Genomic DNA, 27796 nt, shown 5'->3' with positions numbered 1-27796 from the left:
GATCTCCTGCTTACATGGCAGACGCTCTATCCATCTGAGCCACCGAGGACACAGAGGATAGTGCGACTGGAGGGATTTATCGCTTGCAAGCTCCCGACCCACATTCCCAACTTAATGTCCACACCCTACATTCGTAGTGTCCCTGCCCACTACACTCATTACTCGCGGCAGACAATCTTACCGAGTCCCGTAAGAGTTTGGGCAATGCGTGTGCATCCAGCACATGTCCGGTTAGCCTTAACTATGTGAAGATGGTATCTATTCTTTTGGACACGTCCGAATGAACAGATACCATCTTCATATCGAATGAGAGTGACGGCACAGTCCAACATTACAGGTATGTCAGCTGTGTGTGGGCGGGGGGGGGGGGGGGGGCACGCGGGAGATCGGGCTGGTTTGCGCGACCTTGTTGCTATGACGACAGACGCCTCACCCAGTGACTTGCCGTGATTTACTGTTAACTTCAAGCACTTACGAGTACCTGCAATGCTCGGGTTTTCCGACAAAAGATACGCATGACAGCGCTCTCTCTGCTTGGAACGCACATCCGTTACAAACGACATTTTTAAGCCCACATACGAGGGGCGTTTGAAAAGTCCGTGCAAAAATAGACACTACTTACGTGTTTGGGATAAACCTTTTTTTATTTTTCGACATAGTCTCGTTACACACTTCGTCCAACGCTGTTCTAATTTGTTGATCGCTTCCGAATAATAGGAATTGTCAAAGTGTGCAAAATAGCTGTTAGTTGCTGCAATTAGGTCCTCAGTTGAGTAATGTATTTGTCTCGCCAGCCATTTCTTCAAATTGGGGAACAAATAGTAGCCCGAGGATGCCAAGTCTGCAGAATAGGGGGCGTTCTAATTTGTTGATCGCTTCCGAATAATAGGAATTGTCAAAGTGTGCAAAATAGCTGTTAGTTGCTGCAATTAGGTCCTCAGTTGAGTAATGTATTTGTCTCGCCAGCCATTTCTTCAAATTGGGGAACAAATAGTAGCCCGAGGATGCCAAGTCTGCAGAATAGGGGGGGGGGGGGATGCGAAACGAGTTGGAATCCTATTTCTAATAATTTTGCGACCACAACGGCTGAGATGTGTGTTGGTGCATTGTCGTGATGGAAAAGGACTTTTACGCGGTCCAATCGCCGGCGTTTTTCTTGCAGCTCGGTTTTCAAACGGTCCAATAATGATGAATAATATGAACCTGTAATAGTTTTACCCTGTTCTAGGTAGTAGATGAGGCTTATCCCTTGCGAATCCCAAAAGACAGTCGCCACAACCTTTCCGGCCGAAAGAATGGTGTTCGCCTTTTTTGGTGCAGAATAGGGGGGGGGGGGGATGCGAAACGAGTTGGAATCCTATTTCTAATAATTTTGCGACCACAACGGCTGAGATGTGTGTTGGTGCATTGTCGTGATGGAAAAGGACTTTTACGCGGTCCAATCGCCGGCGTTTTTCTTGCAGCTCGGTTTTCAAACGGTCCAATAATGATGAATAATATGAACCTGTAATAGTTTTACCCTGTTCTAGGTAGTAGATGAGGCTTATCCCTTGCGAATCCCAAAAGACAGTCGCCACAACCTTTCCGGCCGAAAGAATGGTGTTCGCCTTTTTTGGTGCAGATTCTCCCTTGTCAACCCATTGTTTGCATTGTTGTTTGGTCTCAGGAGTCCAGTAATTTATCCATGTTTCATCCAGTGACGAAACGACGCTTAAAGTCCTGCGGATTCTTCCTGAACAGCTGCAAACCATCCTTGCAACACTTCACACGATTCCTTTTTTGGTCAAGCGTGAGCAATCGCGGAACCCATGTTGCGGATAGCGTTCTCACTTGTTTATTCAAAATATTATGTACCCGTTCATCCGAGATTCCCAATCTCACGCACCTTAACTCTTCCGTCATCCACCATCATATCATGGATTTTATCAATGATTTCTGGAGTCGTAACCTCCACAGGGCGTCCAGAACGTTCGGAATCACTTGTGCCCATATGCCCACTCCGAAAATTTTGAAACCGCTTTTAAACTGTTCTAATCGAAGGCGCAGAGTCACCGTAATGTTTATCAAGCTTCTCTTTAGTCCCCTGAGGCGTTTTGCCTTTCATAAAGAAATGTTTAATCACCATACGAAATTCTTTTCGTCCATTTTTTGACAATCACTCGTATCCTTAATTCACACGAATGCCAAACACAAAGAAATAGACCAATATGGCTGAAACGTCGTGTGCGTTCTTTCCAAAGATGCTACTAACTAAACATGACCTTGATACGCGCCGGTGGTGCCATCTCTCGGACTTTGCACGGACTTTTCAAACGCCCCTCGTATAGCGCCGCAACCTATTTGAACGTCACGAAACTATAGGAACTGAATCGCGAGTATTCCGGAATTTCCCACAACATATTCCGCACTTGTTCAACCGAAATTGTCCGAGAAAAAAAGTGTTGCAGTAACTATTGAACGCCCTTCGTAATGCGTAAGCCATAAACGAGTTGTGTTGCTTGCGCGTATGGTGTCGTCTGAACGCGTTCGGAGCTGGCCGCCTCGGCAGCACAGACACACAGCTTGTATCATTTCGGGTGGCCGCCGAGCTCTCTTGTCAATTGGCTCAACGAGGCTCAATCACGAGAGTGACACGCGGATAGAACCTCTGCTGCTCCGCTGGCGTGCCATGGCAGCAGTCCAGAGAATGACGCTGTTTGTCTTCTGCTCGTTGTCATCTAGTGACTCCGTGACTGGGAAACCGGTCCTCGCATTTGCGAAGAAAGGGAAAATTCCGCGTGGCGCAGCGGGCGTAAGAACATGAGAGAATCATCCGGAAAGTAAACTCCTTGGATTATAAATTAAATATTGCTATAGCGAAAGCAGATATATTAGACAGTAGCGTTTTGCCCGTTGCTCCACCTGCTAATACAAATGTTACACATTTCACATATATTTACTAGGTATTTCACACATACAGGGGTTTGATAAAAAATAGGGAAACACCACGAGATATGCGTGCTTGAACATAAATACAAATGCTAGGCAAGTTTGTACGTGTGGCGAGTTGTATTTGATCACCTGTGCGTCCGCAGCTCGTGGTCGTGCGGTAGCGTTCTCGCTTCCCACGCCCGGGTTCCCGGCTTCGATTCCCGGCGGGGTCAGGGTTTTTCTCTGCCTCGTGATGACTGGGTGTTGTGTGATGTCCTTAGGTTAGTTAGATTTAAGTAGTTCTAAGTTCTAGGGGACTGATGACCATAGATGTTAAGTCCCATAGTGCTCCGAACCATTTGAACCATTTTGAACCACCTGTGCAATGTCCTAAATAAGTTGCAAGTGTTGATCGTGGTCACAACAGTGTTGTGTGTGCTTGTGAAGAGGAGATTCATATCTAACGTTCCGTTGGCAACGAGGTCAATAGAGACGGAGTACAAGCTCGGATTAGGGAAGGACGGAGCAGGAAATCGGCCGTGCCCTGTCAAAGGAACCATCCCACTATTTGCCTTAAGCACTTTCCGGAAATCATGGAAAACCCAGATCTGGAGGGCCTGACGCGGATTTGAACCGTCGTTCTACCGAATGCTAGTACAGTGTGCTAATCATTGAGCTGTGTCGGTCGGATGTACTTGTGAGTGCATTATGCCGGAACGAATTGATTTCGACAGACCGAGCGAGGTGGCGCAGTGGTTAGCACACTGGACTCGCATTCGGGAGGACGACGGTTCAATCCCGTCTCCAGCCATCCTGATTTAGGTTTTCCGTGATTTCCCTAAATCGTTTCAGGCAAATGCCGGGATGGTTCCTTTGAAAGGGCACGGTCGATTTCCTTCCCCATCCTTCCCTAACCCGAGCTTGTGCTCCGTCTCTAATGACCTCCTTGTCGACGGGACGTAAAAATTAAAAAAATTTAAAAAATCGACAAATTGTTGGTGCTTGTATGGTGAGTGCATCCATAAGCCGAGGTGATCCTGTTTGAAGAGGCGCGTTTTTCGAAAATTTATACAGCATACAGAGATAACGAAAAAATACACCATCTGCTAAGTCACAACGCGGACGAGATCATGTGTTGAGTTATCGTGATGGACGGTCATTGAAGAGGCTTGTGACGAAAAAAAAAAAAAAAAACAGGATGACAACTGCAAAAGTCACTGCAGAACTGGATGTCAGCTCCAAAGAACGCTAACGAGCTCCATAAGCAGTGAATTGTAGGGCGAGCCCGCATCTCGTGGTCGTGCGGTAGCGTTCTCGCTTCCCACGCCCGGGTTCCCGGGTTCGATTCCCGGCGGGGTCAGGGATTTTCTCTGCCTCGTGATGGCTGGGTGTTGTGTGCTGTCCTTAGGTTAGTTAGGTTTAAGTAGTTCTAAGTTCTAGGGGACTGATGACCATAGATGTTAAGTCCCATAGTGCTCAGAGCCATTTGAGCCAATTGTAGGGCGAGCTCGAATTCCAAAACCCCAAATCAGGGATGTGATTGTCCGTGGCTCCGAATCCATAAAAACTGAGCTAAGGGGCAATGGAAGAATGTCAGTTGTTCGGGTGACTCGTGTTTCAAACTTTTTCCAACTACTTACCGAGTTCACGTTCCAAGAAACTTGGCGGACATTTCGTGATGATTTGGGTAACCATACAGTGGTATTCCGTTGGCCACGGGGGTACTCTGCTAGATCGCATTACTCCCTAGAATTATGCGATCATTTTCGCTGATCAGGTTCAGCCCATGGTACATAATTGGTTTCCCAATGGTGATACTGCGTTCCAAGTTGAAAAGGGGACCTGTTCGCATAGCTCTCATTGTCCAAGACTGCTGTTCTGTGCACGAGGATGAACTGCCGCATCATTCCCGGATACAACACTAATCAAATCCCAATATTATTAAGCCCCTGTGGTCTACTTTGTAGAGAAGGGTGTGTGATCGCTTTCCACCTCGACCATCGGTATCCGAAGTCGCCACTATTTTGCAGTAAGAATGCCATAATATTCCCTTGAAAACCACACAGGACCTGTATTTACCCATTTCGAGGCAATAAGAAGCTGTTTTGATCGTCAACGGTTTTCCTACTCCGTATTAGGCGTGGTAATGGTTCATATGGCTCTGAGCACTATGGGACTTAACATCTGAGATCATCAGTCCCCTAGAGCTTAGAACTACTTAAACTTAACTAACCTAAGGACATCACACACTTACATGCCCGAGGCAGGATTCTAACCTGTGACCGTAGCGGTGACGCGGTTCCAGACTGTAGCGCCTAGAACCGCACGGCCACTCCGGCCGGCTAGGCGTGGTAATGTTTTACGATCTTGGTGTTTCCGTTTTTCTCTGTCCTCTGTATTTCATCATGTCTAATTCGCATCAGTAATCCGTATTTGTGGTGAAGAGTACCACTGGTGTCAACTTATCCCCCGTTCACTACCCCATTCGCGAATGCCGCGTGAGAGAAATAACTACCGGTCAGCTTCTGTATTAGCTCGATAGTTCTCGTTGAGGCCATTTCCCAAGACATATTTGAGGGGAAGTGATACTTTGTCCGACTGCTCGAGAGGACGCACTATTTCAGTAGCAAATCTCTCCGTGATACAAGCGGGACTATTGTTTTTGACAAAAACAGCCGGCAACTAAGGTAAATAATAATTGATGTTAATTAATTGAAACCCTCAGCTGCCGGCAGGCGTTGTTGCTATACCTCGATGGGGACAGCTGAAAATGTGTGCCCGACAGGGACTCAAACTCGGGATCTCCTGCTTACATGGCAGACGCTCTATCCATCTGAGCCGCAGGGACTTATCCCTTGCACGCTTCCCGTGAGACTCACATTCCCAACTGTCCACAATCTACATACGTAAAGTACCTAATAGATATTTGCCCATCCACTCATTACTCGCGCACACTAAGATGACGATTCCCATAATGTAAGATAAACGTGAACAGTCGCTTTAGGTAATCCTGTCGGCTCGATAGCGTAAACGGCGCTATTTGTGCGAATGTCAACTTCCAAAAAAAAACTTAGAACCAGTCAGTTTCCGGGTATAGCATTTAGAACGTTCTTAATAAAACATATATTTTCTAATTTCTCATTTTTGCGATGGTGCAGTGAGCAGCATATTTGTGTGCTATCAGAATACTTTCTCACATTTTTGGACACATATCATTTATGCACAAACAGAGGTGCGTTGCTTTTCCAGTCTCCTGACCAGTAGCAGATTTGGTACTTAAAACGTTTTCAGTTTCCACTCCTGAATTTTCTTTACCACTTCGTTGCTGACCACAGACGGACGTCACCTGTGTCACTATGGTGAGACAGAAAATATTCGCTTCAATGGTGGCTCTGTTTTATTATAAATACAACCGGTTTCGGAAAAATTATAGGGCCGGCCGCAGTGGCCGAGCGGTTCTAGTCGCTTCGGTCCGGAACCACGCGGCTACTACGGTCGCAGGTTCGAATCCTGCCTCGGACTTGGATGTGTGTGCTGTCCTTAGGTTAGTTAGGTTTAAGTAGTTCTAAGTTCTAGGGGACTGATGACCCCAGATGTTAAGCCCCATAGTGCTCAGAGCCATTTGATGCAAACATAACCGAGAATGAGCGATCGGGTTAGCCAGTTTAGAAACGAGGGAATACGGAAAAAGAAATCCGTTGTATGGGAACGTCTAATTATCTGAGTGAAAAACCGAGCAGAAGTTAAAAGTGCTAAAACCGGAAAATAGACCGAGCAACACATAGTCGCACGCCGTAGACACCGGGCTGCACTACGGAACAGGCGGACGCGAAGGTGTGGTAGGGTGGCGCGAGGTGGTAGCATGCCGTAAACCAGCCTGAGAGCCCGGAGAGAGGAGCCATCATGTGGCGGGAGAGGGAAATGAAGAATTACGGCAGCTGACTGGCTCGAGCGTTCATAAATAGCTAAAACTAAAGATTAGGAAAGAAATGAGGGTGAAAATACAAAAGATTATAAAAGGTAGTAAAACCATAGTGCCATAATAAAGGGATTGATAGTACAAAAAGTACTAATGGCGCTAAATTGGCTATGAATTAATAGTACTAATGCCGTGGAGTGCAAATATAAAAATGCTTGGTGGAAAAATAACAGCTGAAGCGGATATTTCCAGTCTCAACATGCAGCACACCTGCGGATGTTCTGTTAACAAAATCCTATGTGTCAGTATGTTGAACATTCACTCTTCTACTCTTAAACAAACACGACCTTCGTACATCCCATGTGCACCCTGGTTCCTATTCCAAGTTCAGCTGTTGCTCCCCTGCAATAATCTTTCATTACAGCGCATACTGTAGAGCAAACTGAAATTTTCTACCAGGTTAAAACTGTATGACGAACAGTAACTCGAAATTAGTATGTCGAAACCTTGCAAGTGTACAGGTTCCCTTCCGTAGCTCCTCTCTTAACAGTATGGGGCCGGCCGGAGTGGCCGAGCGGTTCTAGGCGCTACAAGTCTGGAACCGCGCGACCGCTACGGTCGCAGGTTCGAATCCTGCCTCGGGCATGGATGTGTGTGATGTCCTTAGGTTAGTTAGGTTTAAGTAGTTCTAAGTTCTAGGGGACTGATGACCACAGACGTAAAGTCCCATAGTGCTCAGAGCCGTTTGAACCATTTTGAACAGTGTGGGTGAGTCAGTTCTCAGGTTGGAAAAAGGCACGGTGCAACTCACCACCGATGGCTAAACCAAGTCTAATAAAGCACTGCACTTTCATTTATTTTCGGTGTAAGACTAATTTCCTCTTTATTTCATATTATCTGTATCGAGTTGGTCAGCAAAACATGAAAATCATTGAGAAACGGAATCCCTGCTTATTGGCTGAGACGTGCGCACAACGCTTTGTGATAGCTAAGCGGAAATTGACTTTGATAGTGTGGGACATCTATAGACTTTGGCTATCAGGAGCAGGCGGGTATCTTCAACTTCTGTCTTTTGTCGTTGCTTGATAAACACTGGAAATATGTGTTGCGGCCGGCCGAAGTGGCCGTGCGGTTAAAGGCGCTGCAGTCTGGAACCGCAACACCGCTACGGTCGCAGGTTCGAATCCTGCCTCGGGCATGGATGTTTGTGATGTTCTTAGGTTAGTTAGGTTTAAGTAGTTCTAAGTTCTAGGGGACTAATGACCTCAGAAGTTGAGTCCCATAGTGCTCAGAGCCATTTGAACCAAATATGTGTTGCCCCCTCACTTTCATTCCAAATGGAAATCCACAGCAAGTAACACCCTTGCAGCAAAGGGAAACATACCAAATCGAAGATATAATATAACCGTTTTTTATGCTAGCGTTCAGCAGAATCGAAAATAAGACGAGAACGCATACTGACTAAGATGTAAACCCGAGACTTACCTGACATGTAATAGAAGCACTGGAATCTTGAATACAAATTCAGTAAAATCCTAATTACCACATGAGTGTTCAATATTAACGAAGCATTAATGAATAAACTAGCGCAACATTGGAAACACACACATTTTAATAACAGTTAGATAAACATTAGCCTGACCGAAAACTGTAGCTTGCTGTACCACCCTCCTCTCTATTAATGTATAAAAGAAATGAACCAACTTTAGAAATGTTTCAAATTGTTGTTTGTATCGGGTGCACGTGGTGCAGCCAAAATGTCTGAGAAAGAAGGTCGCACAATATAAACTGTATTACCCATCTGTTTCTTGTAGTTTCTCGTCGAAAAGATGATTCGCCGAAGAATGTAGTACGGTCCATGTTCTGATTTTCAGACGAGGTCACCGTCTGGTTAAAATGCGTTCATCTGTGATTTATTGCCTTCATTTCCCATATACTAGTTTTCACGATTCCACATTGCCTTCAAATTTAGAACTGCTTCATTATAGTCGGTCACAGTGGTTCCACAAATCAAAATTATACATCCTCTTCAACAAGAAATTCACGTAAATAAAACAATACACCAGTGCGTAATTACACTCTCAATTTTCATCATACAAATTCATTTGAATTAACTTCCAGCTATAAAATCTTGAAATTGCAAAAAGGTGCAGCATCCTATTATGCGCCAGCAACTACGTGTCACTCCCGCCAACATACGAGCTCCAATTACTAACGAAGAAAAACAAAGATTATACGTATATCTCAAACAAAGTGTTGTGCACACCAAACGAGTTACTGATCTGTTATATTTTTCAAGTTATTTTGAAAGTTTATAACTAACAATTTTAGTGTCTCTGATTTCGGATGGAATTAATATTGAATAATTAACTTTTGAAATAAAGGCAGAATATAAAAATAATTAAGTTTTTTCTTAAAAAATAATAAAATTGGTATCAATTACGTTATATTCGTCTTTCAACACATATTTTGGATATAATTGTACAAACTGCTTCATTAATATCGTTAAAACTACACGAAATGCAAGATTACAATTTCAACTTTATGAGATCATGTCATGATTTTGTCGCACCTGTCGAGTTCTCCAGTAAGCGACGAAAGAAGGACCATTGACCAATTTCATTTGAAGCTTTAGAAAAAGGAAGAGAATTAAGTCAACACATTATGTGAACACGACGAACAGTCAACGGATGCCTGTGCGACACATTCTTGAATACTGTTTCAACATACGGCGTCCTTATCAAGTAGGCATGACAGCAGACACGTAACGAATTCAGAGATACTCTGCTAGGGTCATTACAATTCGGAAGAGCCCATACGAAAGTGTAAGAGAAATGCTCAGTAAGTGTAACTTGGAATCCTGGGAAAACACCGTAGTTCTCGTGAAATCCAGTTGCCTAAATCCAGAGAACCTGTATTCTTACCTGACTGTACGATTATTACGCTGCCACTAATGTACAGGGGACGGGCGAAAACACATTACCATGCCTAATATCGTGTAGGAAAACCGTTGGCATTCAAAGTAGCGTCCAGTCGTCTCGAAATGGGTAAATATAGTTCCTGTGTGGCTTTCAAGAGAATATTATATAATTCTTCCTGCAAAGTAGTGACACGTTCAAGTAGATCCTAATGATGGTGGAAGTGGGCAACGATCATGCACTCTTCTTTCTAAAGTAAACCACAAAGCCTTAATAACAGCCGGCCGTAGTGGCCGAGCGGTTCTAGGCGCTACAGTCTGGAACCGCGCGACCGCTACGGTCGCAGGTTCGATTCCTGCCTCGGGCATGGATGTGTGCGATGTCCTTAGGTTAGTTAGGCTTAAGTAGTTCTAAGTTCTAGGGGACTGATGACCTCAGAAGTTAAGTCCCATAGTGCTCAGAGCCGTTTGAACCTTAATAACACTGAGAGTTGGTGACTGGCGGCCAGGTGAGGTGTGGCAATTCATCGGCGTGCTCACAAAACTAGTCCTGGACGATGCGAGCTATGTGAACAGTCTTGTGACACAGCATCACCGCTGGGGAACAGACATTGTACCATGCGATGGACCTGATCAGCGAAAACGGTCACACAATCATTGGCAGACCTGCGACCATGCAGAGTAACCATGGGGCCCAAGGGACAACACAATATGGTTGCCCAAATCATCACTGAACCCCCGGCATGTTTCACTCGTGGGAGTGAACTCGGCCAGAAGTTGGAAACAGTACAAAACAAGAATCATCAGACCAAATGACATTCTTCCATTGCTCCATAAAGTACAGGTTTTATGGCTTCTCGGTTCTACTTTTTCCTGTTACGAGCATTTTCATCACTGATAAGTGATTGTGAAATTCCAGCACGCCCTGCAATTTCCGGCTCACGGGGCTCTTTTCGTTCTGTTTTGGTGTTGACAGTGTTCGCGAGTGCGACATTCATTTCTGCTGTGACTTTCGCAGCTGTTGTTCTCTGATCTTATGTCACAATCCTCTTCAATGACAATCCGTCACAGTTTCGCAACACACACTTTCGACCGCGCTGTTACTTAGCGGAAGACCACGAATGACACTTCCAACGTATTTCCGGCATTGCATAGGTGCTGCTCGTTGTCAAATACGAGGGTGAGTCAAATGAAAACCTTAAATTTGTAATAACAAATCGAAATTACGCGGCGTTATCCTGTAAGTTGGTAAGCGTGCTACAAACAGCCTGCAGGATGGCCTGTAGGTGGCAGCATAGTGCAGATGCACACATACCGTCGCATTATCAGTATAAATATGGCCGCCCCACTTGTGACATGTACCAGGGAAGAACAGCGTTCTGTTATTCGGTTTTTGCGTAGTGAAGGTGTGAAACCTATTGAAATTCATTGACGAATGAAGGTTCAGTACGATGATGCATGTTTGTCACAGCAGCAAGTCTACGAATGGAGTGACTTCAGTGGAAGATACTCCTCGTCCAGGTCGAGGCACAGCGAGTTGTGACTCCACAGAAACATTGCAGCAGTTGAAGCCATAGTGAAGGAAAACCGCCGAGTGACACTGAATGACATTGCATCATATTTACAGATTAGTCATGTGTCAGCACACCACATTGTGCATGATGTGCTCCAGTTTCACAAAATGTCTGCAAGATGGGTGCCACGGCAGCTGACTCCTGAAATGAGAGAACGACGTGTTGATACCTTGTGAAGAACTTCTTCGGCGCTTTGAAAGAGAAAGTGATGGCTCCCTTCCAAGAATCGTTACTGGGGACGAAACCTTGTTTCACTTCCACCAACCGTAAACTAAGAGAGCGAGCAAGGAATGGCGCCATTCTTCATCACCAAAACCAAAGAAGTTTCGAACAGAACCATCACCACGGAAGGTTATGCTGACTCAGTTTTGGGACAAAAAAGGCGTCATTTTGGAGCATTACATGTCTAGAGGGACCACTGTCACCAGTGCATCACACACAGAGTTCCTAAAAAAATCATCTGCAACCAAATCAAAGCGACATTGATTGCTGTCAACAGGTGTCCTTTTGCAGCATGACAATGCAAGGCCCCACACTGCCCGTACAACAGTTGCAACAATCACAAACCTGCATTTTGAGTGTCTTCCTCATCCACCATACTCACCAAACCTTGCCCCAAGTGATTTCCATATGTTTGGACCATTCAAAGACGCAATGGGAGGAAAGAAGTTTCGTTCTGATGAAGAGGTACGCCATGAGTGGTTGCGCGGACTACCAAAAGAATTTTTTTCTAAAGGAGTTTATGCACTTTGTAAGCGGCGGAGGACTTGCATTGAGAGTGGGGGAGATTATGTTGTAAAGTGACACAGCTTTGTACCACTTCTGCACAATAAATGATATTTTAAAATTTTTTTTAAGATTTTCATTTGACTCACCCTCCTACAACAACGGCTAACATCTACATTTATATTCAAGCATCCATGTAACACGCTGTTTCCGTATTTTCGTCTAAACCCTGTGTATCTCTTAAATAGATTAGTAGACAAAGAAAAGAAAGATTGGGGCGCGTACAACGACATGTAGATAGTCATTTTTCGTAGTTCAATATGCGAATGGAATAGAAAAGAAAACAGATAATGCTAATACTATGTACTATCCTCCATGTGGCTTACGCAGCGTTATAGACAGACAGATAGGCAGATACATAGATGATAAGCAGTATCTTTGTAGAGTAGCATGATGAGACAATGTTCGATCGAACTCGTCGCCTGGGCTACGGCGGGTAGCGAGTGGCGCTGACAGTGTTAAACGGCGAGAATCCACGAGGCTGATCGATTTATGAGGCTGTTGGTACTCCATTTGGCTCGCGTCCAACCCATGCCAAGAGCGGCTCGTGCAGCGCCTCTACAAAATCCCGTCCTGTTCTTCCGCGTCCAAGCTCCGTGCCACCTGAGAATCGTCCCAGAAGCTCCGGTCTGTATCTGTGGTTGTGCAAATGTCTTTCTGACGTAAGAATTTTCAGCAACTTGTAAATTAACGCAGATATTTTGGAGGCGGCCAGACAATGCAGAGAAATTTCTACGAGCTAGTGTGTTCTTCAATGTGAAACAGTGAGAAAAGTCGAAAAAATAAAATTTTGTTTTAAAGGTAAAACATTTCGGATGACCAGGAATCTCTCTCATCCCGCGTACCACTAAACACTTGAAATGTAAATTTATTCCAGCACAAGAGTAGGAAGCGGATATCTCCTCCTTGAGAGCAAATAGCGCCGTTATTATTTTCGAACAGACGACTGTTCACATTTGTAGTTTAATTCAGCTTATGCTGAAAGGGACCCGTTGGCTGTTATTGGTTGTGCGGTTAGTTGTTTAACGATGAACTAAAAAGCACTGACACTGTTTGTAGATTACCATCTTTCCAAAAACATATTTAGCCGCGCGGGATTAGCCGAGCGGTCAGGGGCGCTGCAGTCATGGACTGTGCGGCTGGTCCCGGCAGAGGTGCGAGTCCTCCCTCGGGCACACACATTTGAACATTTTTGGAAAACATATTTAGTTGTGGGTGTGTCGTGCTCTGCATTGATTGGATCTCCAAAATTCTGATAAGTTATTACTATGCGATTTATTAATCTTTTCAAAAACAATCAACAGTGCCATAAAATAACACAGTACGTTCGATATAAGTAGCACAATCCAAACTTAATTTCCTGTCTTTTGAAACTTCTTTAAATATGTTACCTCAGTGCAGTGTTAGTTCAATTTAACTAAAGTAGCCATATTTCGAACATCACCGCTCCAAAGAATTTTCGCCATAACTAAAATCATCCGTAATCTCTTGTTCAATGTAAGTAAGCGTAATTATAATCGTGATTAGAACAACATTTAGGTCCGGAACTGATAACGGCACTATTTATTCTAAATAAATAGCAGTATTAACAGCGACTGGTTACTGGTTTACTTTTTGCGAGAATTAACAAGAAGTAACGGTTCTGCCCCTGTTGATGAAATACACTGCATAAATTTCTTTATTTTACCGTTGAAATTTGCTAGGTTTTTTCCTGCGTCGTTGAAATCCATCCTTTCCTCATCGTAAGTTCTCCCTTATAGAAACAATCGCCCGGTCTTTGAGCTCCGCGATTGGTCGTCGAATGAAGTGCCACTGGAAACACGCCTTACTTACGTATCAGTTAATTCGTTCTCTGAGAACTATGGGACCCAACATCTGAGGTCATCAGTCCCCTAGAACTTAGAACTACTTAAACCTAACTAACTTGAGGACATGACACACATCCATGCCCGAGGTAGGATTTGAACCTGCGATCGTAGCGATCGCACGGTTCCAGATTGAAGCGCCCAGAACCGCTCGGCCACAACGGCCGGCTCGTTCTTATTCCAACGTATCTTAGACAATTTGGCGTTCCAAAGCATTGAAAGTCTTCATCGTTTTGGGCAGTCACCAAGATAAATATTTAAGTCATTGAACAATCCCTTTCTCTGTCCTACGGTCGTGTGGTTTTGTCGTGCGTATGTGTTGTGAAAATTTGTGAAGCTTCTTCGAGTTCTGTAATAAAACATAGGTGCGGAAAAAATAGTTAAAAATCAACACTAAACAGATTATTAGACTTGTTTTGGTATGTTTATCTCCTAAAATTTTTAATCTCTTCAGTATTATCATGCAATCTTCCAAGCTAACCCACATTCGCCCAGTATTATTTCACAATCGAAAATATTGACCGTCTAGAGGCCGCTTTAATAATGAATCACACGCGACGCTGCGCTGCAAGGAGGTTCCAGTGAGGGAACAACAAACGCGGGGGGTTATTTAGCTTTCGTGTCAAATAAGCAGAATATACCATAGGGGTAACACTCATTTACGGACGTCCGGTAAGACGACCCTGGTTCGCTGGCAGGCCACTTGGAGCGCTGCGTGTTTATCAGTCCATCATCTCGGTTTCCTGTTGTACGACAAAAGTCTTCCATACTGTTTTGGTTTCATTTGAAACAGAGGCTGGGTACCTCATTACTTCGTGTGTGTATTGCACTCTTTAAATTCCATTGTGAAAATGTTGCTCGTATTCTGCTAGAGTTCTGCTCGCATCTGTAATACCGAGTTGATTAAATGATTCCATACTTTGTTTGCGTGGCCATTTTCCGCAGCAGCCGTTAAAGTCAATTATTATTGATTTCTCCGTCTTGAGCATAGTGCAATTCATTAAAGGAAAATTTTCCGCCAGACGCGTTTCACTTTTATTTACGAAGGCACCTTCTGTGATCATGCTGGAAATACGGATACATGCGTTTTTGAAAAACAGTATTTCTTTATAAACTTGGTGTGCAGTTTATTTCCGGTGTTCCTGTCTCTTGTTCACATATTCTGCAAACCACTGCTTTTTCCTACTTTGATATCGGAGACTTCGTTGTACATATACACGTAAATCTTTTGTCTTTTTGCTCTCTCTCTCTCTCTCTCTCTCTCTCTCTCTCTCACACACACACACACACACACACACACACACACACACACACACTCTCTCTCTCTCTCTCTCTCTCTCTCTCTCTCTCTCACACACACACACACACACACACACACACACAATGGTTCAAATGGCTCTAAGCACTATGGGACTTAACATCTGAGGTCATAAGTCCCCTAGACTTAGAACTGCTTAAACCTGACTAACCTAAGGACATCACATACATCCAAGCCCGAGGCAGGATTCGATCCTGCTACCGTATCAGCAGCGCGGTTCCGGACTGAAGCGCCGAGAACCGCTCGGCCACAGCCACACATACACGAATTATATTTTTTAAAAATCACAGGTTGGCAACGCCCACAACCTACACGAAAAACAAATGAACAAATGTAAAAATTGTAATGCTGTGCTAAAGTGAAGTGAAGTGCAAATAACACCAACACAGCAAAAAGAAAGTACAAAAATGCAGAAAACTACTAAGCTTATATGTACAACGAAGCTTCTTTCTATCTCAACCTCCGCTAACAAAGAAGTAAAAAGCAGTGGTTTGCAGAATGTGCAAACGAGGGCCAGAAACACCGTACGCAAACTGCACGTCAACTTTATGAAGAAATTCTGTTTTTAATCTATAGCCATCGAAATGTAAAATCATGTGTGTTTATATTTCCAGAAAGACAACATTAGATGCTGTGTAAATAAAAACGAAAAGCGTCCAACGTAAAATTATATTTAATTAATTACAATAAACTTAGACAGAGGAACCAATAATAATAGATTCCACATTTGATTTTGTTTCACATGGAACAGAGGCAGTATTCAAGTTTATTACGTCTTATTATAGAATGAGAATGTAATACTGGTTTAAATGGTGTTGCCTGTCGCCACTGAATGCCGCGCATTTCACGACGGTTTGCGGAATATGGATGTAGGTGTAGATGAATAAGCTTTGTAGTGTTAGGGACTGGAGTATTCCTCCTTGAAAATTATAAAAATGCAACGTGAATTACCCAAATGTGTTCACAGCTTATTAACAGGTATTGCAAACAATATATTTTGGCAGAAATCACTGTACTAAAATCATCCTGTGCAACGAAAATTTCGGGGACCTCCATTAAATGCAAGAAAGTACGAAAAACAAATGCTAAGAAAAATAACGTAGAATACAAGCAATATACTTTCAACGCATTTAAATCGAGCAGTTCACACAAGGATTCGTAAGCAGTAACAAAGAGACAGGAGTTAAAATACCATGCTACGAAACGAGCTTCAGTTTTATACGAGAAAACACAAATATGGAATCATTTAACCCACCCCAATATTATGGTTGCCAGCAAAAATTATGCGAAATATTGGTCACATATTTACAATGCAATTCACAGAGTGCAATAAATATAAGGTAGTAATCAGAAACACAATGTGATGAAACCTGCTTCTGTGTCGTGCCGTGTCATGTCATGTCAGATGATTTTTAGTTTTTGACGTGCGCTAAAGCGGAATTATTTCCACTTGGCGTCGCGGTTGTAATTTCAGTATTGGGTTTTACAAGCAAATAATTTTACAGTCAAAAGGCTATCACGATGTCATTTATAAAATTTATCTGAGTGTGAACCCCAGCTACGAGGAGTTAATTTTAGTTCTTTAATGAGATTTCTGCAATAGCACTTCGCAAGGTAACAAAAACATTTCAATTTATAGCTCGCGCAGGATACGGTGGGCGATGCACAGTGACCAGTTTTCGTCCAATGCGCTGTCGCTGTGATTTTGCGTAATATGATGTTGCTCATGAAATTTAGCTAACATATTGAATTTTTCTTTAGACTTGGGTAGAAGTATCTATCTGCCAACAGTCTCGAGAAAACTGAATTGATGTAGCACACACATTTGCGATCGCGCCACGCCAGCGATAAAGCCAGAGTGAAATATCCACAACATTCCTCATATTTCATAAACGGTTTCCGATATCGAAATGAGATTTTGGCAAATGATAGCACACAAAGAGGAGGGTATTTTACCATATCGTTATTATGTAAAACTTCGTTATGTACCATGTTATTCCAATAACTACAGACTCTTTCGGTGAAGAATGTAAATTTTAAGGGTCATCAATAGCTGGTAAAACGAGAAATGCTATGGATTTTGGAACAACATTTGAAGGCTTACATGCTTTTTTGTACCGAGGATGTGCTTTTTCATAAGCTACTGACTTTACTTTTCCTCAGTTCCTTACTTAATACACTTGTATGTATGTTGTATGTTAATCGGGGACCAAGGAACGACGGAGAGGCTCTGTCCCCGCCGCAGCCGCAGTGGTCCACAACTCCACGACGACTACCGCAGTCCACTTCACCCCTCCACCGCCCCACACCGAACCCAGGGTTATTGTGCGGTTCGGCCCCCGGTGGAACACCACCCCCCACCTCCACCCCAACCCCCCCCCCCCCCCAGGGAACGTCACACACCAGACAAGTGTAACCCCTATGTTTGCGTGGTAGAGTAATGCTGGTGTACGCATACGTGGAGAACTTGTTTGCGCAGCAATCGCCGATATAGTGCAGCTGAGGCGGAATAAGAGGAACCAGCCCGGATTCGCCAAGGCAGATGGATAACCGCCTAAAAACCATCGACAGACTGGCCGGATCACCGGACCTCGACACAAGTCCGCCGGGCGCATTTGTGCCGGGGACCAGGCGCCCCTCCCCGCTCCGGAAACCCGTGCGTTAGACCGCTCGGCTAACGGAGCGGGCTAATACACTTAATGAACCACTGTTTCAGAATTCTTTCTAAATTATGTCTGCACATGTTAGTGAAGCGAGACAGTGCGTTTCAGCAAAAGATGCAAATTTTGACATGGCAACCAGAGAAATGTGCAGGTTTTACTCAAAATTCGCCACTCATGACGTTTCTGTGAAAGTTACAAATGGTTAACAAGCCAGGTGAAACTAAATCGCTGCATTTTCGGCGGAATTCTTTTTAGGTCCTAACGAAAGCAGAGGTGACAGACAGTAGATATTTTTAATGATCACCATGGAAGTGCGGACGTGGAGGTACTCCGTCTTTCGGCCACGAGTGGCCTACCGGGACCATACGACCGCCGTGTCATCCTCAGTGGTGGATGCGGATAGGAGGGGCGTGGGGTCAGCACACCGCTCTCCCGGTCGTTATGATGGTATTCGTGACCGAAGCCGCTACTAATCGGTCGAGTAGCTCCTCAATTGGCATCACGAGGCTGAGTGCACCCCGAAAAATGGCAACAGCGCATGGCGGCCCGGATGGTCACCCATGCAAGCGCCGACCACGCCCGACAGCGCTTAACTTCGGTGATCTCACGGGAACCAGTCTATCCACTGCCGCAAGGCCGTTGCCTGGACGTGGAGATGCCCCACTTAATATTTACAAAAAGCGTGCACTTCAATTTAGAACGGAACTTTCCCTCAAGCGCTCGACGTTTCCCCTACAGCGCTCTGAGTGACCCCCACCACTGCCGCTGTCACCAGCAAACCCAGCAGACTGCGTATCTAGCGGTCACAGCATTTTGCGCGCACTCCACACACTTTGCCACCTATCAGGCCTATTCCTAAAATATATAAAAATATTATCATCGCAGAGCAAGGATACGATTTTCGCGCCACACTCATCTCGTATTCAGAGTTCACTGTCAGGCCACTAGGAGAACTACTGTCGCTCGTAACATCTGCCATACTGTGGTGTATACCCTTGGTGATTTGCTATTGCGCTTGGCCACCGAGGAGGCGCGTCCTTGGTCGCAGCAAACGGAGTCTTGGGTGACGCGGCCGGGCAGAGTCGCTTCGCCCAGCGTCGCCCCAGCGCACAAAGGCCGCGCCGGCATTGTGATGCGGCCCGGTGCGCTTGCAGACTCGCAGAATGCTGCCGGCGTCCAGCCGCGCGCGACGCGCTCACTGCATCTGTACTGACTACTGAGCCACCTGCGCTATAGGCCTCTTGTCTGACCGCCAAGATGATCTCAGGCGGCAGTAATGCTTCCGTGGCAGCACAATAGCTACGCGGTTACTAGTTACGAAGTGGGTAACGCCCCTGCGCAATCGGTCGCTCCTTCGATAACGAATCTCCGATCGATGTGCCTTAAGCCATCGTCATGCAGGACGCGTTTCTCGCCGTGAAGGACGCAAGCGTGCTTTCCAGTGTGGTCCTTGCACGTACGGGAACGAGCTAATACCTCAGACGGGCCGGCAGGGGTGGCCGAGCGGTTCTAGACATTACAGTCTAGAACCGCGCGACCGCTGCGGTCGCAGGTTAGAATCCTGCCTCGGGCATGGATGTGTGTGATGTCCTTAGGTTAGTTAGGTTTAAGTAGTTCTAAGTTCTAGGGGACTGATGACCTCAGATGTTGAGTCCCATAGTGCTCAGAGCCATTTGAACCTCACACGGAACACGCTTATCAGCACATAATTTGCAGCCGCAGCGCTCTACAGCGGCAGTTTTTGGCTATTACTGGTGCACAAACCACAAACTTTAAGTACTAAAATTGACGCGCTTAAAATACACATTTGAGGCGCAACACTATGACCGCTTTGTAAATAAACCGTTGGTCCACCTCTGGAATGCAACATAGCAACGATTTTGCGTGATGGGGATTCGACAATTTCTCGGTAGGTTTCCGGAGGTATGTTAAACTAGTCTACGCAATTACCTAAATTTGCGGGCGCAGAGGTAACTCCCAACATCGCCACGTATGTGTTCCATCGGGTTCAGATCAGGCAAATTCTGTGGCCAAGATAGCAGTATACAAGAACCGACTTGAAGGGTATCGCTGCAAAGTCGGTCGAAACGCTGGCAGTCTAGTTGCTTTACTACAGACCTGGCCAAACAGCGCTCGGGCCGCAGTCCTGCCTAGCGCTGCGCGTGCAGCGGCGAACGGCGCTGAGGGGTGATGAGGAAGACTGAGATGAAGGCTGCAGCCCGACGTCACTGGAACAAAGCATTCACGTTGCCAGAAGTCAAGCACTTCGCTGACAGTATTGCTGCCGTCGAATTAAATTTACGTTCTGCGTTGGGAATACTATGGTTCCACGCCCTTGTCAAAAAAAAGAAAAGGTGGAGAAGCCACATCACTCAATGCCGAGTGGGAATTGCTTTACTTTGCGTATTGTTTAAACGCCATACAAAGTACTTAATATGCCATCGCAGTACTGAGACGGAAATACGGTCAGTGCAACCCCAGCGAGAAAGACGGTATGATGCACTCGTCTTCTGGCAAACGACAGTGAATGCTACCTGAATGAAGGCAGCCATTAGGGAAAAAAACTCAGTTACGAGTGAATAGAGTGGAGAAATCATATTTTATGGTCGACAACTGCAATTCTTTGAACTCATTAAGAGGAGCACTCCGTCTTCAGGCCGCGAGTGGCCTACCGGCATCATCCGACCGCCGTGTCATCCTCTTTGGAGGATGCGGATAGGAGGGGCGTGGGGTCAGCACACCGCTCTCCCGGTTGTTATGATGGTATTCTTGACCGAAGACGCTACTAATCGGACGAGTAGCTCCTCCATTGCCATCACGAAGCTAAGTGCACCCCGAAAAATGGCAACAGCGCATGGCGGCCTGGATGGTCACCCATCCAAGTGCCGACCACGCCCGACAGCGCTTAACTTAGGTGATCTCACGGCAATCGGTGTATCCACTGCGGTAAGGCCGCTGCCTCATTAAGACGAGAATCATTTGTTAACAGATACGGCGGATGAGGTAGACGTCAAACAAAAAGTAATCCTGTGGAAAAATCAGCGTCAGATTAATGATTTGGAACATTTATCGTAATTCAAGTCAGTCATTTGTGGACCATGCATGACTAACTACGTGTTAGTAATCGAAACATTTCATTCTGAATTCGTAAAGAGATTTCAAGACATTACACGAATGAGACAGATTTCGATTTATTTGTCAGATCGTTCTCACTTTTGGTTGATGATGTACCTCATTACTTTCATCTTAACCTGATGGAAGTACTCAGCCCAACGACCTGTTTGCATCCAGTTACAAGACTTCTATAAAATGTTACTCGAAGAGCAATATCGTCAACTGCACAGACAACCCCCTAAAGTTATTTCAGTGTCTGTTTCAAAACATGTACGCGAATGTCTCCTTTTTTCCTTTTATGAAACTGTTGAATTCCCACTAACGTTAGAGTTTAACAGATTTTAATCTGCACACATGTTTGTATCACGAACCATAGTACCAGATGTATTATTATACGAGGGTGAGTCAAATGAAAACCTTAAATATTTTTTTTAAATATTATTTATTGTGCAGAAGTGGTACAAAGCTGTATCACTTTTCAACATAATCTCCCCCACGCACAATGCAAATCCTCCAGCGCTTACAAAGCGCATAAATTCCTTTAGAAAGAAGTTCTTTTGGTAGTCCGCGCAACCACTCATGCACCGCGTGGCTTACCTTTTCATCAGAATCTTTGAGTGGTCCAAACATATGGAAATCACTTGGGGCAAGGTCTGGTGAGTATGGTGGATGAGGAAGACACTTAAAATGCAGGTCTGTGATTGTTGCAACTGTTGTGCGGGCAGTGTGGGGCCTTGCATTGTCATGTTGCAAAAGGACACCTGCTGACAGCAATCCACGTCGCTTTGATTTGATTGCAGGCTGCAGATTGGTTTTTTAGATCTGTGTATGATGCACTGGTGACAGTGGTCCCTCTAGGCATGTAATGCCTTAAAATGACGCCTTTATCGTCCCAAAAGAGAATCAGCAATACCTTCCCTGGTGATGGTTCTGTTCGAAACTTCTTTGGTTTTGGTGATGAGGAATGGCGCCATTCCTTGCTCGCTCTCTTCGTTTCCGGTTGGTGGAAATGAACCCAGGTTTCGTCCCCAGTGACAATTCTTGCAAGGAAGCCATCACCTTCTCGTTCAAAGCGCTGAAGAAGTTCTTCACAAGCATCAACACGTCTTTCTCTCATTCAGGAGTCAGCTGCTGTGGCACCCATCTTGCAGACACTTTGTGAAACTGGAGCACATCATGCACAATATGGTGTGCTGACCCATGACTAACCTGTAAACATGCTGCAATCTCATTCAGTGTCACTCGGCGGTGGTCCTTCAGTATGGCTTCACCTGCCGCAATGTTCTGTGGAGTCACAACTCGTTGTGCTTGACCTGGACGAGGAGCACGTTCCACTGAAGTCACACAATTTGCGAACTTCCTACTCCATTCGTAGACTTGCTGCTGTGAAAACATGCATCACCGTACTGAACCTTCATTCGTCGATGAATTTCACTACGCAAAAACCGAATAACAGAACGCTGTTCTTCCCTGGTGCAAGTCGCAATTGGGGCGGCCATCTTTATACTGATACTGCGACGGTATGTGTGCATCTGCACAATGCTGTCACCTACAGGCCATTCTCCACGCTGTTTGTAGCACGCTTACCAACTTACAGGATAACAGCGCGAAATTTCGATTTGTTATTACAAATTTAAGATTTTCATTTGACTCACCCTCGTATATTCAGAAACTGAAATGCTTATAAATGTGTAAACATCACAACTTAAGGTTAAACGCCCATATGTAAAGTTTTTTGTAGATCTGCTCACCATGTTAGTACTATCTAACGTACGTCTGTATTTCTTATAAAAGTTTGCTGCAGTTATCGCCTCTTAGAAGTAGCTGCACTGTGTTACAAATAAATCTTCCTAAGTTTCTCGGATGTGCATCCTTTGCCGTTTAGCTGCCTCACCCACACACCTGTTCCGAATAGCGCAGTGGTGGGGGAATCCGGAGCACTGAGTAGTAGTTTTTGCGCTCGCGGAATGTTCCGGGAGCGCAAATATTGGCCAGGCCTGCTTTAGTAGTTTATAAGGATGCGGCCTAATATCCACAATTATTTTATTCAAAATTATACTGGCCGTGGAAGCCTATGAATTTATATCACTGTAGCTCTATCTGGCGTTGTGACACACAGAATTATCCTGCTGGAAGATGCATCGCTGTCGGGGAAGACATCAAGCATGAAGGGATGCAGGTGGACAGCAATAATTTTCACGTATGTACCTCTGTCATGGTGCCTTTGACGTCCTGTTGAAGCTCAGGCCAATGTCCTCCATGGCATAACACTGACTTGCGGTGGTGTGATGCATGTTTCTAGCAGCCTTTCGCCTGGGTGAAGAATTATTTATAGAGAATGGAAAGTTTAGTCGAAGCCCACTTATGGAAGGTGAGGAACACGAGAGGCAGTGTTCATTCTACCAGTTACCCTACAAGAAGGCTGAAGAAAGGCATTTGTGGATATAGAAAAGGCTTCGACAATATTGACTGAAAAACACTCTTCGAAATTCTGATGTTATCAGGGATAAAATACAGCAAGGTAACACGTACTATACAACTTACATAGAGGCCAGAATGCAATTCTGCAAGGAGAGGCAGCACATGATAAGGAAGTGAGAAATTATTGTAATCTATTCCGCATGTTATTCACTCCGTGCTGGCCGGAGTGGCCGAGCGGTTCTAGGCGCTTCAGTCTGGAACTGCGCGACAGCTACGGTCGCAGGTTCGAATCCTGCCTCGGGCATGGATGTGTGTGATGTCCTTAGGTTATTTAGGTTTAAGTAGTTCTAAGTTCTAAGGGACTGATGATCTCAGATGTTAAGTCCCATAGTGCTCAGAGCCATTTGAACCATTCTTATTCACTCTGTACACAGAGCGAGAAGCAAAGGAAACCAACGAAGAATGCAGCCTGGCAATAGCGAGAAAAGTTTTCGAATAAAGAGAAATACATAAACTTCGAATATAAATTTAAGTGTTTGTAATCTGGAGTATCTCCAATGTATTGCCAGTAATAGTTAAACCTTGGATTTCACGTGCAGACTGTCGTCAGTCTGTGTGAAGAGAATGGAATCTTTTAAGATGTGGTCCTACAGAAAAATGTTGAACATTAGATGAGTAGATCGAATAACTAATGAACAGATACTGAATCTAACTGAATCAAAAATTAATTTATGGCAAAACGTAGCTAAAAGAACGGATTGGATTATACGACACATCGTAAGGCATTAACAAGTCGTTAATTTGATAATGGAGGGGATTGTGTGGAGGTGGGTGGGGAAGGAATGGGGAGTGGCGGAGGGAACGTAGACCAAGACTATACTATCGTAAGCAGGTTCAAATGAATGTTACTTGCAGTAGCTATACAGAGACGAAGAGAACTGTACAGGATACACTAGCGTGAGAGCTGCATGAAACCACTCTTCGGACTGAAGACTATAACTACAATCACTGAACGTTCGCACGGCAGCTGAATGACAGTTCAAAAAATGGTTCAAATGGCTCTGAGCACTATGCGACTTAACTTCTGAGGTCATCAGTCGCCTAGAACTTAGAACTAATTAAACCTAACTAACCTAACGACATCACACACATCCATGCCCGAGGCAGGATTCGAACCTGCGACCGCAGCGGTCACGCGGTTCCAGACTGAAGCGCCTTTAACCGCACGGCCACACCGGCCGGCTGACAGTTAATATTTCTATTATTAAATGATAATTAATTGAAACCCTCAGCTGCCGACAGGTGTTGTTGACATACCTCGATGGGGGCAGCTGAAAATGTGTGTCCCGACCGGGACTTGAACCCGGAATCTCCTGCTTACAAGGCAGACGCTCTATCCATCTGAGCCACAGAGGACACAGATGAATAGCGCGACTGCAGGGACTTATCCCTTGCACGCTTCCCGTGAGACTCACATTCCCAACTGTCCACAATCTACATACGTAATGTTCCTAATAGATGCTTTGCCCATCCATTCATTACTCGCGCCCACTAAGGTGACAATTCCCGTATGATTTCGGGCAACCTGTGCGCATTCGCACAGACGAAGGTCAATGGCCAGGTAGCCATTTAACTATATATGAAGATAGTAACAGTTCTCGAAAGAACAGATACCATTTATGACCGTGCGGCTTCTCCAGAATAAATGATAATTAATTGAAACCCTCAGCTGCCGACAGGTTTTGTTGACATACCTCGATGGGGACAGCTTAAAATGTGTGCCTCGACCGGGTTTCGAACCCGGGATCTCCTGCTTATATGACAGACGCTCTATCCATGTGAGCCACCGAGGACACTCTTACGAGAATCGTCACCTTAGTGGGCGCGAGTAATTAGTGGATGGGCAAAGTATCTATTAGAAACATTACGTATGTAGATTGTGGACAGTTGGGACTGTGAGTCTCACGGGAAGCGTGCAAGGGTAAGTTCCTGCAGTCGCGCTATTCATCTGTGTCCTCGGTGGCTCAGATGGATAGAGCGTCTGCCATGTAAGCAGGAGATTCCGGGTTCGAGTCCCGGTCGGGGCACACATTTTCAGCTGTCCCCATCGAGATATGTACAACACCTGTCGGCAGCTGAGGGTTTCAATTAATTATCATTTACTCTAGAGAAGCTATACGGTCATCAATGGAATCTGTTCTTTTGAGAACTATCTTCATTTTTCTATTATTGTTCCTTGTATTGACAGGCCGTTGATAATATGTCACTATTCCGATGTTTAATAAATGTCACAAGTTATTACTCTAACTTGATGATACTTTAGAGCTGAATTAGTCATCCAAACAACGTAATGTCAGAATTTAGAGCAGGGGATAAGAAGAAGTGGGAGCAGGGTAGCCTAAAATATTCCTTGCATAGTGTGTGGCACTGACCTGTCAACTAAACTGTCCAGATACATAGTTTTGTGTCAGGGAAGCCATGAGTCTGACACAACCATATAGTCTTGCTTGACAGTCGCACAATCGAGTAACCAAAATATCAAGACGTGTAGCACTGACAGATATCCGGAAAAGGATATCATCAAAGTAAAAAAGTTTAAACAGTGCGACACGTTTCTTTCCTTAATATCTGCGCACTGCGCAGGGTAGCATGCACTGGTAAATCACAATGTTAAAGAGAGCGCGCATGCATCTTTTAGAAAGAACGTTGTAGAGAAGATGCAGAACTGAATGGGTCAAAGTGTTATCACTGAGTTATATGTGGCGTATAAACTGGCCAATAAGCGTGACCTCGCTCCTGCATCGTGTAAAACTGAACTTCGAGAACTCGTGTTGGAAGCAAGTTAGAAGCTATCAAAAATACTAATTTATTGTCAAACGAAACAAATTATTTCAAGTTATGCTACTTTCAGGGAAGAGGCAGTTATTACAGTGTTGCTGACTGCTTCATGCAGCTCACATCGACAGTAAAAAGTTCCGAGTGGACGATGCTACGGAGAACGCAGTATTCTGTGAATTGAACTTTCCCTCTGATGCCGCTGTGGTCATGAAACGTGCTGTTAATGCCTTACGAGAGTTTTATTTTCTTGAATCTTCGAGCGTTCATGCTTCGTGAGCTCGATACGATCAGGAAGCTACCGGCGATACTTGTCAGGAAGTCAATAACCCTTTCTCAACTGCACGCAATGGGAAAGCAAGCAGCAACACGTGTTCTTCGATATCCGGAGTCGCCATTGTATAGTAAATTCTCGTGGACTGGTAGCCTGGAGCGAGATGAAGACCAACTGCCAATAACATAAGCTAGCGTCACATGCACATCTTCCTCTCCATCTCCTTCCTATTAAACCCCCACGCGATTACTCGTTCTCTCCACGCATACGTGAATCACATGGGTGAAACCTGGTAGGTAGGTACTCAGAGAGCGCACAGGATAAGGTTGTGATTGTGGATGGGCCGTGAACAGTTACTGTGAGTTGCACAATCACACACACAGCTTTATTTTTCTAAGAACCACTTATTCACACATTGCTTTAAAAGATCACAACTAAACAATACACCTGAAGGCTGAAGGACTACACTACATGTCTGAAGGGTAACTATAATTAAAACACATTAATAAACAATTTTTCCAACCAAGAAATTTCTTTTTAAACTTACAACAGAATGGCCGAAAGCCTAATTAAAGAAATGTTAACTTATTGCACGGCTGAAGGCCACAAACAAATTTGAAACAATGGCTGAAGGCCTGAACAACAAGTCAGACAAGCAATTTAAAATAAACCCCTTCCTTCTTATAAAAAACTTTCCTTGAAAGAATACACACGGCTGAAGGCCTTATTAAAAGGGGTTCACGCAGATCCTCGGCTGAAGGCCACGCATAACACGTCGAACAAGTAATGGCTTACGGCCTGGATTACAAACAATTTCAGATAGAACCAATTTGAAGGAAATTTTTTTCCTTTTTTAAAATAAAATCAATCTTCAAAATTTTAATTTAACACTGCTGAAGGCCTCTACGTAAAGTTTAAAAAGAACAGAATTAATACACGGCCGAAGGCCTCTAAGAATATTTCAAACTAAAATGAAAATCACAATCTAAAACCAACAGATAAAGCGGTGCTCGGAAGTGTTCCAAGGGTCTGTCTGAGAAGGTAGCTCAAACGTAAGGTGAGGTGAGACAGGCAGCCAAGAATTGAAGTTAAATAATCGGATGGCAACCCAAAGTAGGGATGGCACAATGACCGACCAGCAATTTAACCCATTCACTTCCGTCCGACCAGCGGCCCAACGATGGAAAATACCGGCCGAGG

The 27796-nt window shown here is 44.7% G+C and overlaps 1 protein-coding gene and 2 non-coding genes across 3 annotated transcripts in view; 2 read left to right on the top strand and 1 right to left on the bottom strand.

Moving 5' to 3' along the window:
• The window catches only part of LOC124802490 (low-density lipoprotein receptor-related protein 1), a 735000-nt gene that overhangs the window by 32206 nt on the left and 674998 nt on the right, over positions 1-27796 (top strand). The gene's annotated exons all lie outside the window — the stretch shown is intronic.
• Trnat-ugu lies at positions 24830-24904 on the bottom strand. Its single transcript has one exon. It is a non-coding gene; the product is annotated as a tRNA-Thr (tRNA).
• Trnat-ugu lies at positions 25501-25574 on the top strand. Its single transcript has one exon. It is a non-coding gene; the product is annotated as a tRNA-Thr (tRNA).

Source organism: Schistocerca piceifrons, chromosome 6 (assembly GCF_021461385.2).
Source record: "Schistocerca piceifrons isolate TAMUIC-IGC-003096 chromosome 6, iqSchPice1.1, whole genome shotgun sequence".
Taxonomy (NCBI): Eukaryota; Metazoa; Arthropoda; class Insecta; order Orthoptera; family Acrididae; genus Schistocerca; species Schistocerca piceifrons.
The sequence above is the reverse complement of the archived record's forward strand: the minus strand, read 5'-3'. Positions and strand labels throughout refer to the sequence as shown.